Genomic DNA, 15,285 nt, shown 5'->3' on the forward strand with positions numbered 1-15,285 from the left:
TGGGCAGAGTCCAAAGTGGCCCTGCCTCACTGTCGCCTCCTGAATTTAGTTATTTTTGTATCCCGCAACTTCAGTGCGTGTAGCAGTAGCTAGCCGAGTGCGCTGCTGTTACATGGCCACTGTTGCCTTGATATTTTACTTCTTGGCTGCTAAAGGACACATAAAAATTTTCTGCTGGGAATTCGTAGCCGGGTGTTCATGACAACCATCATTCAAATAAAATAAAAATATATCTTCATTGCTGCAGGTTTTGGAATAACAAACTTCCATCTGAGCGGATTGGTTTATTCTTTCTTCCTTCATTTGATTATCCCCTATTTCTTGGGGCGCGAAAAACCTTTAAAATTGATCAAATATTTCCGGCGTAAATTTCCGTGTGTTTGCCCAGATACACGAATTGACTAAAGCGCTTGAAAATGTATCCATAACTCGAAAATTAAAAGATCAGTGAATACGAACGGAGATGTTTTCAGCGAGAGCTCCGGATATTATGGCAGCGGTAGTGAAGAAAAAAAAACTATTCAATGTTGATTCACGAATAAATAGAAGCGCTCTAAGAAATTTTGGGCACACTGCCTATATGATTTGCCTCATTACTCACACACGAATGAATCAGGAACCACCTTTATAGCACTGAGGAGAGCCCCTTTCGTTCTACAGATTTGTGGCTCCTTTTGGAAAAATACACAGACTGTCAACTCAGACAGTGTATTCCATGGACTTACTTGCTCGACGTTGCAGGTGTTGGAAGATATCAGCGTGTTGTCGGCACGCGGATTCGAACTTGAATCCGGTAGGCGTCCGTGTGATAAGTTCGGAATCGCTACACAAAAAACATCGTAAACGCTCTCTTCACGTCACCACGTTGAAATTGAGTCACAAAAAAAAAACACAATAAAAGGTGTCACTACCGATAATTATTCTTTGCTTCCATTGCTGCAGTTTCTACCCGTTGTTCTTCGGTCTACTGCCGCAATTTTTAACACATTCACATCAATCGGTGGTATGGTACAAACGCCAGGGGAACACAACACTGAACCAGGAGATTATCCACAGTGTTGCCAGAGGGGAAAGCACCGGCACGGGGATCGTTGTAGGCAATCCTGGGGCCATGGAGTCGGCGAGAGCCAAGCTTTACACACTCTGATACCGACTTCTTCACGTGGAACGCAGTGTTTGAGGATAAACTTCATTCGCAATGTAGCTTCGTTGACGCCGCAGCCGACCATTCGTAAGAGTAGCACAGAAGTTTGCTTTCCGAAGCCGCGCTGAGGAGCTGGGGACAGCAGAAACTAAAAGAACGCGAAGCGAGACGACACCACCGGCCTGCGTCGAGATGAGCTTCACGGGCCAACCCAACCTTCCGGGCAGCCCGCGTCGTGATGACTGTTCGCACCCGACTCCCGGGGTTCCAACTCCGGAACTTCCCTCCTTCTCATCCCCCCTTCGCATCACTTTTTCCCTCTCTCATACCCTTCTCTCGCGCAAAGAGAGAAAGAAAGCTTTTCCCTCGCCCACGCAGCCGGAAAGGAGAAGGGCGCGCCCGGGACGTAACTGTCACGTGACGCATGACGACCTGAACACGTGGTGACGCCACTGTCTCTTTCTTTCCTTTTATTTGATATATTGCAGCATCGACCAGCATCGCGGCTGCTCTTCCGTCGTTTCGCTGCCTCGCTTTGCTGTTTTACGGGCGAACGCCTGGCTGGCTCGTTGAGCAGTTGGTTGTGCGAACAATTGCAGACCGGAAGTGCGTCAATCGACGATGAGCGTCGAGTTGGTCGGAAATTTTGGTTTTAGTTCTACAGGCAAAATATAAAATAAAAATGGAAAGACACAAGGAAAAGGCAGGCAACTAGGCAATTTCACTCGGTTAAGGACCCGTGTGTGGGTGCACTTCTTAGTTCGTAGAAAAGTTAGAACAAGGAACCAAGCTCCAGTTCCTGTGATGTTCTGTTCGTTGGGAAAAACGAAGCTCAATTGTGAGCTTGCTTTTTAAGTGCCTTTCACGGGCTGCAACCGAGCAATCTCGAAAGTGGTAGCGTTCCGAAGAAAACGGTTTACAGTTTACAATTTATTGTGGTTTATCATTCCAAAGCGACTCACACTATGAGGGACGCCGTAGTGAAGGGCTCCAAAATTTCAACCACCGAGGGTTTTTTAGCGTACACTTACGTCGCACAGTAAGAAAACGACTAGATCATAAGCAAGGCACGGCCGGGGGCCTGTCGGCCTGTAGTGCAGACACTTCGTTTCTGATGAGCAAATCAGCAAAAACAAGAAACTAAATCAAATCAGCAAAAACAAGAAACCAACTCAGGAACGTTGGCCTTATTATTGGTGTCCACTAACAAATATCATATGACTTCATAGGAATGAGTCACACCTGAAATGTTATTTCGAATACCATTTTTGCTCTTAATCATGCCCAGTGCCGACGTGAGAATGGTGCCTGTTGACTTTCGTTCTTTTAAAAAGCGAGGAAAATTTGTTATTGGTGGTCATTTCTATTTTAATCGGCACACTTGTGTCATTGGGTGACTAAAATTTAAAGAACGCATGCTAGCTCCGGCATTATTCTATTCGCACACAGTACTCCATGTAATTGTAGAACGTAGACGACTGGTAGAAAAGTCAGAAAGTGACGACAGATATAGACAGGGCAATAAACACTTGGCCGTGCAGGATTTTCAATAGCGTGCTCTGTTTTGTAGCTTCATCCTGTACATAGCTTCCGCGTGAGAATACGATTAAATCTGATGGTGTTTTGAAGGGCGTTTTTGGTGCTACGATTGATGCATTGATTTGGAGCACGCAGATCAGCTGAGAACTGTGAATATTTGCCTGAATAGGCACCCGAACGCCGTAATGGGAACCGCCCTTAGAGCGAACACCTGGTGGTAACAGAACAACGTGAAAGCCTTGCGGCCAGCGCTCTTCATGGGGCGCATTTAATACATTTTGTCATAACCGATCTATTCGTGAACTAACACTTGTATTATTTACTCAAAGGTTTTGTTGCCAAAATCTTTTCTGCGACAATTTTTGAGCTCGATCAATAGGGTTGCCACGACAAGTTTTTTTTGGTAAGGGAGGGAAAGCTACGGAGCCGAAACACGTCTTTTCTTACGCAGCGGAATATAGTCCCAGGTTGGGATGAATAGTTTTCTCTTAAAACAGCTCGCATAGATGGCGCCAGCTACACCATCAACACAGCGAAGCAACCATCCAGTGAACAGCGCGCACCACCAATCGGTCGTGCTGTATGACGGAGGTTTAGCTTTGTCTTCAATGCCAAGAAAAGTTGCCGCCAAGAGTTTCGCCGGCTACACGGCGACTATGCATGAGCCACGAAAACATGGCGCTTTCTACGTGCGCGCATATTTTTTTCTTTTTTAACACTGTATCTGTCGCATAACGCGAGTACGGCGACCGCAAAGCACAAAAATGAAACCGCACACATATATCGTCAAGAACCCAGCGGCAGGCTTAGCATAAGGCCGCAAATGGCCTCACACCACGGCCGGACTAAATGCAGCGGAGCGTGCGCGCGCTCCGCTGCATTTAGTCCGGCCGTGCTCAAACTAAGCCTTTTACGCAGCTTATAGCCCTGGTGCGGTCATTCATGTCAGTGTTGTGTACGAAGGCGGTACATACCATAAAGAAGCTTTCTGGCATTCCGGTACATTCAGAGCAACTTTGTCCGCTTGAAGCTTCTGTCGAACTCGAGTGCTAGAATTTAAAACAATTAAATGGTGATAACAATCCTGGTAGGGCGCATGATCAGCGCTAGCTGGTTCACATTGTGGTTTTCTATTCGCTGCCTCTGGTTTCCCGCATGTGTTTTGGGAATGTTACAACGAGTGCTTTACGGTGTGAGAAATGTGTTGGCACAGACTTGAGCATGTCGTCGAGCTGCGTTTTTGTGGGAAGCGTTCAAAGCACAGCGCTCCGCTTTCATGGCCCTCCCGCAATCCGCCTGATGTCCACTGGTGGCCTCATAATTACTGCTGCGCCTGCTGCTACGCAGGCGCGCAGTATGCCGCGTCATGAAGGGATATCAAGATGTTACCAGGAGCGGCGTTGCAAGGCGTTCGGCACCGCCTAGTTGCGACCGCGCGCCTCGGTGGACAGCGCCGAAAGTGGAGCGAGGCACGAAGCACGGAAAGTGTGCAAAGGATGGCCATGTGACCAACGCACACTGGGTGGTCAAGACGAGGACGACATCCCTCGCTTTAACAGCTATCACTATAAAAGAATGTCACAAAGCCGCTTGCTACCAAGCGGGAAGTGCACACGTGACTAGACAGCCGCGCTAAGTGGGGCTTAGAGCTCCCAAGTGCGCTTTGAGCCGAAGGAAGAGCGCTTGGGAATAACGAGTGGAACGCATCAAGCGCACTCTTTTTCCAGCAGTCGAGTCCGGCCCTGCTCACCAAAGCCCCCTCACAGACACCCATTCAAAGATTCCATAGCCTTCTCTACAGAACACACATCTGAGGTCGTCTGCTAAAATAACTTTGTTGATTGCGTAGGAAGAAACATCTGTCAGGGCGCAAAGTAGTGTCACGTGGTTAAGAAGAGCGAGCCGAGAAGGTTGAGCGATGCTGGCGCGCGACAAAGATATTTGGAGAGGCTCTGTCCTGGAGTGGATGTGATGCATTGCAGCATTGGCCCGCTGTGTGGTTGGGCGCGCATTAGGATACCTTCAGTAGATTTTGGCTTTAATTTTTCCAGGTTGAAAACGTGGTTTGTGCCTGCCCTCAACAAAGAGAGCAGTCACAAATACACATCATCATCACAGCGTGAGGGACTCTGCGACACACTGATTTCCACTAGGTGGCTAGATGCCACGTTGCCGTTTCCCGAAGCGGGCGCTAGTGAAACCATCGGAAGCTGGACGGCATGTCCCAGAAGATGTCTGCTGCGCTATGCCTTCAGTTTGAACCCTGTACCGACTTGCCCAGACAAATACCTTACAGGCGATGTCTCGTCTCATAGATGGCGGTTGGTGCTTATCGCTTTAGGGTGTCATTTACCTTCCATACGTGCTTTTAACCTAACTACATAGCGCAGCCACGTTTCAGCTGCACAGCGCGAGACGAGCTATTAACGAGAAAGACGGATGCTGCAGCGAGCATGACAAGCGCTGTTAGAAGTCGCTTACACCACGCATCACGAATAAAAGCCCATTTAGGCATAGTTGGGTACAGTAGGAAACACTACTTGGTACACTCCGTCGAAAAGCAGTAAAAGACCTTTTGGAAACTTGCCCCTGTAAAGGCTACTTTGTTTCTTTCGGCAGTGCATTAGGGAAAGAGCAACTTGAGTGAAAAAAAAAAAAAAGCCGGGGAGCTAAACGTGTTCGAGAACTGTGGTGCCTTAGTCGCTTGAGCAAACAGTTGGCATTTGCCCGCATGGCTCTGATCAGCAGCAGTTGATTCAAGGTGAGGTAGTTTTCGTTTGGTGTGCTTCACTAGGAGAGGTTTTAGTGTGGTTCACGAAGCAAAACTGGTTTATGCATGCAAGCTCCTGCCTTTCAGTTGGTGCTTTAATAGGTTTTTTTAAGGGCGAACAGCGCGGAAGACGTAGGCTGAAGCAGAGAAAACGCAGGACGAGCGCTGACTAACAACTGAAGGTTTAATCGCTGGAACCGAGACAGTAGAAGAAAGAGTAGAAAACTGAGCTAGTTGGTTCATACTTCTTGGTGGGAACAGCCGAAATAACAAAACGCAGACACACAGAACGTAGACGAAGCTGACTGTCAACTAAAATTTTATAGGAAAACCCGCGCTTTTTGTTTCTTTGTCAAAAAGATCTTGCTTTTATCTCCCGTGGGGTTCGTTCAACAAGGAAATTTCTTTTCTTGATAGAGAGATTGATGGTGTACTAACGCACTGCTGTCCTGTTTCCCGTATCGCCAATGCCTCAAGGATCTCACGTGTCACTTGGTCTGCAAACCTTTTCATGACTTGAACTTCATGCAACTTGGGCTCACACTTGCGCTCTTTTTTGCCTTTCTTGTTTTCTTTGCAATCTCTGCAATGCAGGGCTAGATTGCTGCTTGGGGCACCTGATAGCGATGATGCATGTTCTCTATCCTATCATTAAGGCACCTTCCCGTCTGCCCTATATACTGTTTGCCACAGGCCAGAGGGGTATTGTAAACCACACCTTTAACACACTCGCTGAATCTTGTTCGGTGTGCGATCTGGCATTGCTGCTTCTTTTGCCTGTTGATTCGAGCACACATGCTCATTGCCTTGTTCTGTGCAGAGCAAACAACCCGGACCCCGTGCCTCTTGCCAATCTTCATGAGGTTGTGGGTCAATCCATGAACATACGAAACCACTGCTAATTTCTCCCTTTCATTGTCTTCTTCAGGTCCACCTTTCCTTCCGTGCGCTCCTTTCGCTTTCCGCAGCAAGCCCAAGTTGCATGAAGTTCAAGTCATGGAAAGATACGCAGACTAAGTGACACGTGAGATCCTTGAGGCATTGGCGATACGGGAAACAGGACAGCGGTGTGTTAGTACACCATCAATCTCTCTATCAAGAAAAGAAATTTCCTTCTTGAACGAACCCCACGGGACATAAAAGCAAGATCTTTTTGACAAGGAAACAAAAAGCGCGGGTTTTCCAATAAAATTTTAGTTGACAGTCAGCTTCGTCTACGTTCTGTGTGTTCCTTTCTGTGTCTGCGTTTTGTTATTTCGGCTGTTCCCACCAAGAAGTAGAAGAAAAGTGTGCCTAATTTTCAGACTATTGTATTTCAAGAACACTGACAACATTAAGCATATTTTGCTATCCTTAATTTATTTTTAACATTGCTTTTGTTAGGATCGAAGTACGTACATGAAACTCTGGCACGCCGCTCGGATTAGGAGGGAGGGGTAAATGTTCACGTTGAAGAATAAAAAAGCGCACAAAGATACCTTTCATTACGTCAACTTGCGTGAAGAGTATGCAGTATGAGCAAATATCCTAAAATTCAGACCATACGTTGGTACGAATTTCATGAATCTTTACATGCATACCTAAATTTCACGTAAGCTTTCTCAATTGTTGAGTGCTTTGACTCAACTCTGTGAGTGCAACTTTCCGACCATATTTGCAAGGGAGTGTTTGGAGGCACAGAAGCAAAAAGTTACTTGTTTTACTTAGCACGAAGTTTGGTATTTGGGAAAGCGGAAATGCTTTCAAGTGACTAACAAGAGGTTCCTGGCTTACACCTTAGGCTGTATGCAGGTGACTGTAAACCCGAGAATAAAGTTTTTTCCCGTATAACAAAATGGCGAACTGCTGGCGCTTACTTTTTCGTTCGCGGAGCTTTCTCTGACTAAAACCCGGCAGCACGTACGGCGCAACAGTTTAACCTGCAACGCAATAAAAGTGCCGATAAAGCAAATAAGCATTGTTTCGTCATTGCGTCACTTCATTACATTCTTGTTCGCGCACTTAGAACCGAAATCTCATTAGTGGGCAAGTAGCGGTGTCGCCAATTTGGATACTTCTACGTATTGAGAAGCTTCGGCAGTCCACATACCTCCTTTAGATTCCTAATTTACTTGCTTCCTGCATTTTTTTCTTGCCATGGAATTAACGTATGAACCAAGCGTGCATAGCTGCCGCGTGCTCGTTTCCTCTTCAATCAATCTTATAATCAAGGAGTTTCCACGAGAGATGTCGACCGCTTTCATCAATCAGCCGTTGCATGTCAGCTAAACATGGCTAGGAGCCTGAATTTGCCTAGTCCATAAATTAGAGCCACTTCATCATCATCATCATCATCATCATCAGCCTGACTACACCCACTGCAGGGCAAAGGCCTCTCCCATGTCTCTCCAATTTAACCCTGTCCTTTGCTAGCTGCCGCCACTGTATCCCCGCAAACTTCTTAATCTCATCCGCCCACCTAACTTTCTGCCGTCCCCTGCTACGTTTGCTTTCTCTTGGAATCCACTCCGTTACCCTTAAAGGCCGATTCACACGACGGACCGTTCGCCCGCGGCCCGCGCACTACGTATTCATCCGTCAGCACATTTAGAGGCGCTCTGCCGGCCGCGGCCTCTCACGGCCGGTAGCGCGCCTCTAAATGTGCTGACGGATGAATACGTAGTGCGCGGGCCGCGGGCGAACGGTCCGTCGTGTGAATCGGGGCCTTAAGGACCAGCGGTTATCTTGCCTTCGCATTACATGCCCTGCCCAAGCCCACTTCTTCCTCTTGATTTCAACTAGGATGTCATTAACCCGCGTTTGTTCCCTCACCCACTCCGCCCTCTTCCGATCTCTTAACGTTACACCTATCATTTTCCTTTCCATAGCTCGCTGCGTTGTTCTTAGCTTAAGCTGAACCCTCTTTGTTAGCCTCCACGTTTCTGCCCCATAGGTGAGTACCGGTAGGATACAGCTGTTATATACTTTTCTCTTCATGGATATTGGTAAGCTACCATTCATGACCTGAGAGAACCTGCCATACGCGCTCCACCCCATTCTTATTCTTCTAGTTATTTCCCTCTCATGATCCGTATCTGAGGTCACTACCTGCCCTAAGTAGACATATTCTCTTACTACTTCTAGCACCTCGCTACCAATTGCGAACTGCTGTTCCCTTGCAAGGCTATTGAACATTACTTTGGCTTTCTGCATGTTAATTCTTAGCCCCACCGTTCTACTCTGCCTGTCTAGCTGATTCATCATGCTTTGCAGTTCTTGTCCTGAGTGGCTTAGCAAGGCAATGTCATCAGCGAATCGCAAATTACTCAGGTATTCTCCATTAACTCTTATCCCCAACTCTTCCCATTCCAGTTCCCGGAATTCCTCCTGTAAGCAGGCAGTGAAGAGCATTGGCGAGATCGTGTCTCCCTGCCTGACACCTTTCCGTATTGGAATTTTATTGCTGACTTTATGGAGAACTATAGTAGCTGTGCAATCGTTATAAATATCTTTCAATATTTTCACATAGCACTCTTCCACACCCTGATTCCGCAATGCCTGCATGACAGCTGAGGTTTCCACTGAGTCGAATGCTTTCTCGTAATCAATGAAGGCTATATATAGGGGTTGGTTATATTCTGCGCATTTCTCTATCACCTGATTGACAGTGTGAATGTGGTCTATTGTCGAGTATCCTTTACGAAAGCCTGCCTGATCATTTGGTTGACTAAAGTCCAAGGTTGTCCTGATTCTATTAGCGATTACCTTAGTAAATACCTTGTAGGCAACGGACAATAAGCTGATCGGTCTGTAATTCTTCAAGTCCTTGACGTCTCCTTTCTTATGAATTAAGATAATGTTAGCGTTCTTCCAAGCTTCTGGTACTCTCGAGGTCACAAGGCATTGCGTATACAGGGTGGCTAGTTTTTGTAGCACAATCTCTCCTCCGTCCTTCAGCAAATCTGCTGTTACCTGATCCCCACCAGCTGCTTTCCCTCTTTGCATTGCTCCTAAGGCTTTCTTTACTTCCTCCTTCGTTACTGGCGGGATGTCCCATTGCTGTGCTCGACTGCCTCCCTCAGTAACTTGATGATTACATTCGCTACTGTATAGATTTGTGTAGAACTCTTCGGCTAATTCAACTATCTTATCCATATTGCTGATGACATTGCCCTGTCTGTCTTTTAGCGCATACATCTGGTTTTTACCTATGCCCAGTTTTCTCCTCACTGATTTTAGGCTACCTCCATTCCTTAGAGCATGCTCGATTTTCTCCATGTTAAACTTTCTTATGTCGGCTACCTTGCGCTTATTTATTAGCTTAGATAGCTCTGCTAGTTCTATCCTGTCTGTGGAGTTAGACGTCCTCATGCTTTGACGTTTCTTAATCAGATCTTTAGTCTCCTGAGATAGCTTGTTGGTATCCTGTCGAACCATCCTACCACCTACTTCGGCGGCGCACTCTGTAACGATAGCTGTAAGATTATCATTCATTGTTTCAACACTACGGTCGTCTTCTTCAGTTAAAGCGGAAAATCTGTTTTGCAGCGACATTCTGAATTCCTCTACCTTCCCTCTTAATGCTAACTCGTTAATAGCCTTTCGATTCACCAGTTTCCTCCGTTCCCTCTTCAAATCTAAGCTAATACTGGACCTTACCATTCTGTGGTCGCTGCAACGAACCTTACCGAGGACATCCACATCCTCTACGATGCCAGGGTGTGCACACAGTATGAAGTCTATTTCATTTTTAGTCTCACCATTGGGGCTCTTCCACGTCCACTTCCTGTTTGCTCGTTTGCGGAAGAAGGTATTCATAATCCGTAAATTATTTCTATCTGCGAACTCTACTAATAACTCTCCCCTACTGTTCCTAGAACCTATGCCATAGTCACCTACCGCCTTGTCTCCAGCCTGATTTTTACCTACCTTTGCATTAAAGTCGCCCATCAGCACAGTGTACTGTGAGAGCCACTTCATAAAGTGCAAAATACCTTGTTCATCAAGTACAACACAGACAGCACTAATCTCGCCTGTTTCGTTTTTAGGAAGCACAAAAATTTCCTCTCCTCTCCGGAATACATCTGTCGCACTTTGAAATATGTTTCCTAAACGATGACCCTGTGTGAGTTCTAATATTGGCTTTTGATGCGTGAAATTAACTGCTTCAAAAGGCAATCATTGTAAGGAAAGAACTTGAAATTGTCACTCATGTGTTGTAGAAACAAGAGGTGATTGAAAATCTATTCTGTTTGGCACTATTTCTGCTGCCTGCACCATGGTCAGAAAGCGACGTTTTATTCTTCATTTGGGTCTAATAAACTTTAACAGGTGATATAGTACTAGGGCATGTCGCTCTGCTCTCAATGTTATGCACTTACAGCGACTTGGAATAAATGACAGCTAACTTATCTGCATTCATAAACCTGAACTGAAATATCGTATGAAAGGAGAACCACTTATGTGAATGCATTAATATAACATGGGCTGGAGCCCATTAAGTAGAATGAAGCGTGAAATATGGGTTGCCGCCCTGCAGTGCAGCTATTGGAATGCTAACCTTCTATTAGCCGATTATTGATGTATTCGGCGCTGAAACCACTTTCGTTAAAATATGTTTGACAGCAGGCCGACAAAAATTATAGCGTAATTCAGATTCCTTACGTCATATGAAAACGCTATGGTACGTCCGCTTTATGAAGAAACATTCAGTCATATAAATTACATTACACATTTACTGTGTAATGTACCACCCCTCGGATGGTAATTTGAATTCTTTTATAGGTCACCTTGAGAGACTCCTGAGCTACGTTAGCAAGAACAGACGTAAGTTACTACTCGGAGGTGACGTTAGCGTTGACCTGCTCAAGTCGAATTCCGCAAGAGCATTGCTTCTGTCAACTGTAGAATCCAATGGTCATACAGTTATCTCAGACACGCCCACCCGTGTTAAAGCATGCGCAGCGACGCTCATTGATACCTTTATCACGAGCACAAATGCAGACGATACTTCATAAGATGCGCTGTGCTCCGATATAAGCGATCAGTTTCCTTTTTTTTTTCTTTTGAAAGGTGCCGTACGCCAATGCTTCAGAATGCAGACATATCATATCAGCGTATCACGCCCCGAAACTTACATGCCTTACTAGACTCACGGAAGAACAGTGGAACATGGTCAAATGCTGTAACTCCGCTGATGCTGCCTACGAAGCATTTATTCCCATACTCAAGCGCATTTACCACGACCGTTTCCCTGAAAAACGCATCAAAAAGAGTAGCGCCATAACTCGCAAGCCATGGATCAGACACTAATCATTGAAGCGAAGAAGCTTAAAATCAGATTATAAAAAATATGGAAAAAATTCTTGAAAACAATGTTGATCTATGACTTGAAAAAATTCGAGCCGTACCGCAACAAGTTCAACTCATTCCTGAGGAATGAGAAAAGTACGTATTTACGTAACCAGTTTGGTAGCGACTGTTGCAAGGGAACTGCTGATGTTTGAACCAAGGTCAGTGGGTAGCTGAATCGCGTGCAGGTGCGTTTGTTTGTTAATGACTTTATGCTGGAAGGCCGTCATATAAATGGTATAGCCCTTGCTAATAAATTCAATAAATTCTTTAAGGACGTTACCGGTCAAGCGCAGTGCTCTTTGCCTTCAAGATGCAAAATTAAGAGAATTACACACAACATATATCTACAGATAACGGAAGAATTTGAAGTTCGAGATATATACACATCTTTAAAGGACAAAACACGGGACACTGATGACATTCAAACTGAACCAGTAAAATGTGCGCTTTATGCTATTGCCCCGCTGCTTGCTGGCATTTAAAATCTTGTGTTATCGACGGATTGCTTCCCTAAGCTGATGCAAGTTTACAAAGTTATAGTTTTATTTAAAAGTGGAGGTGGAAATTATATACGCAACTATAGACCAATTTATATTTTACTTATATCTTCCAAACGCTTGGAAAAAATTACTCATAAGAGATTATCAAGCTTCAGTGAGAAATTTAATATCGTGAGCCCGTCGTAGCATGGCAACAGCACTGCTGACTCAGAAAGAAATTATCCTGAAAGCCTTTGAACTTAAACAATTGTGTATCCGAATTTACATTTACTTTTCAAAGGCGTTTGACCACCTCAATCACCAAACTCTCTTTAAAAAGCTGGAACTGTGTGGAATTCACGGGACAGCCCTGCATCTCCTTCAGTCTTATCCGCAGCACCGCGTTCAGTGCGCTAGCATTGGAAACGCTACACCCTTCTTTGAAGAGATCTATCCCGTTGTTCCCCAGGGAAGCATTCTGGGGTATAGTTATGACATCTATTAGCAATAACCCTGAGTACGTTATCTACGCCGATGATACTACTTTGCTCTTTCGAGGCAGCGACATGCAATCACTGGTGCGCACTGCTAATGGCACTCTGGTAGTAATAAATAAAGGGAGTGAATCAAGCTCGCTACTCATTAACACTGCAAAACCTAAAGCCTCCTTTTTCATCCACGACAGCGTGTGGCGCCAGTAGATTATGAACTATATCTTGGTAACTCGAGTCATGTTTGAGCCATTTAGCCATGTGTCGAGTCATTTAGCCGTGTGTTATCAGTTTGTTGGACATGTGGTACCAACAAGCCCAAACTGCCACCTTAATAGCCACGAGTTGGTGAGACACTTTTGAAAAGGCTCAAACCTGCTTCAAAAAATAATCTGACTGAAAAGAACAAAGAGAGCAGTTGTGGTAATTTCAAATGTTCACCGAGGACCCCTCTCGCCGGCGTATCGTTAGGGCTCCTGCTCACATGGACCTTGAGGAAAATGAGACAGCTGACGCCGCCGCCCGCGCGCTTTCTCACCGGACATTCCCTTCCGACCCCAACGATCAGGAACTCGAATTCACTCCAGCTTACACCTTCAAAGACATTGTTTTACTTTATTAATCTGGCCACAGTCTTCATCCCCGCCCGTGTAAAGGTCCCTCAAAGGCGGAGGAGGTGCTTCTCCTTCGCCTGTATACTAATACTTTGCTGTGCCCGGCAGCTCTCAAACACTTCGACCCTTCTTTCTCGGGCAACTGTTCGCACTGTGCGGAGAAGTCTTCCGACATCTACCACATGGTGTGGGCCTGCCTCTCCAACCCTGCTATCCCCCCTCACCCCAACCCAACCCGGGAGGACTGGGAGGCAACCCTGCTCGGCTGCTCTGACCTGCAGGTCCAACGGGCCTTGGACGCGCGAGCCCGGGCAGCGGTGTGAACATACGGAACCACTAATGGCCTCTTAGATTGGTTAGACAAATCAGTGTTTACATTCAGAGGAGCTTTCAACTTCTTTGCCAGCGTTTCAACCACTGCCAGCACAACTACATCAGGGAAACCAGACTCTTTCAATCTCGATACCTGCATATCGAAGCTGGCTTGCAGGGCATGGGAACAAGACTTTTTTTTAAGCTTTCTCGATAATCTCTTTGCCAATGGCCCTTGTCGTGGTTTTAGAGTGAGCGGAATCGTAGGGTAATAATTGTTTTTTTGTGCGGGGGCAAAAACACCAACACACATGGCCATGAGAGAAAGTAAGCTTAAGGTCTAGGAACTGCAGAGTGTTATTGACTGGGAGCTCATAGGTGAAGGTTAAACATGAAAGCTCCTCTGAATGTAAACACTGATATGTCTAACTAATCTAAGAGGCCAGTAGTGGTTCCGTACGTTCACAGGACCGCACACAATCTCAAGAAAGTGGGTAACAAGCACGGCGTCCCACTCGTTTTCTCGGCATCCTGCAAGCTGAGTCACCTGTGTGCCCGCATCGGAAGACATGCTTCCAGAAAGAAGAAAAATGAGTGCGGCGTGAAACATAAGAACCGCTATGTGGACTGCCAGGTTGGCGTAATACATTCGATTCCTTTAACATGTTGCAAGGTTTACATAGGACAGACAGGCCGCTCTATCAATATCCGCACTCGTGAGCACGAAATATCCATTGTAATAAGGGAGTAATTACTCATTGGCATCCACCCGAGCGCAGCCATACGCCTACAAAGGAAAGCTATACAGCTTTCTCAGAAACTTCGTAGTTAAAGAAAAATTCGTCCTGGTCCGGGGTTCGAACCCAGGACCACCGCTACACCGGAGCAGTTGCTCTACCAATTGAGCTAATCAGGACGGCAAGCTTATGGTAGGGCGAGATCGAATTGATCAATAACTCGAAGTGGGAACAGTGTTGGTCAAATGTTTAGGGGAATCCCCCAAGGTGGAGTAGATTTGTAATAAGGGAGTAATTACTCATTGGCATCCACCCGAGCGCAGCCATACGGTGGTTCTGGGTTCGAACCCCGGACCAGGAAGAATTTTTCTTTAACTACGAAGTTTCTGAGAAAGCTGTATAGCTTTCCTTTGTAGCCGTTGTCTAGAACACAAATGCATGCATCTCCTGACACAAGCCAGGATTCTACTCAAGCGCCGTAACGATAAAGCACTGGAACTTCTCGAGGCATATTTCATCAAAAAGAAAGGAAAAAATTGCACCAGTGACACGTCAATCAAACTTTATAATAGAGAGACACGTTTCCTCGAAAACGTGATGACCTGAATTCACCTAGTGTTTTTATCTCGTTTTTTATCCGCCTTATCTGCCTTTGATGCCCTTTGTTGCCAGTGCTGACATGTTTATGTATAAATGTCGATTCCTTGAACAAACCTCAGTTGCTAGTTTGCACCCGTCCCGTCATCTTTCTTATGATTGTTCCATGTGCGCATCCCATCTTTCTAATGCAATATGAACCAACTTGCCAGACAACGCATCCTGATGAGATAACTGGTTTCCTGATGCACAATTATTTGTATGAAAAT

At 45.7% G+C, this 15,285-nt stretch overlaps 1 protein-coding gene and 1 long non-coding RNA gene across 6 annotated transcripts in view; one reads left to right on the forward strand and one right to left on the reverse strand.

Moving 5' to 3' along the window:
- The window catches only part of LOC149365216 (pyrokinin-1 receptor-like), a 215,677-nt gene extending 214,306 nt beyond the window's left edge, over positions 1–1,371 (reverse strand). For all 5 annotated transcript variants that reach the window (XM_089588392.1, XM_089588364.1, XM_089588355.1 and 2 more), the window contains exon 1: positions 726–1,371. The gene's annotated coding sequence lies outside the window, so the exon portion shown is untranslated. The remainder of the gene's footprint in view (positions 1–725) is intronic.
- The window catches only part of LOC149365218 (uncharacterized), a 163,011-nt gene that overhangs the window by 71,270 nt on the left and 76,456 nt on the right, over positions 1–15,285 (forward strand). The gene's annotated exons all lie outside the window — the stretch shown is intronic.

Source organism: Amblyomma mixtum, chromosome 1, assembly GCF_055824585.1.
Source record: "Amblyomma mixtum isolate Tamu chromosome 1, ASM5582458v1, whole genome shotgun sequence".
NCBI lineage: Eukaryota > Metazoa > Arthropoda > Arachnida > Ixodida > Ixodidae > Amblyomma > Amblyomma mixtum.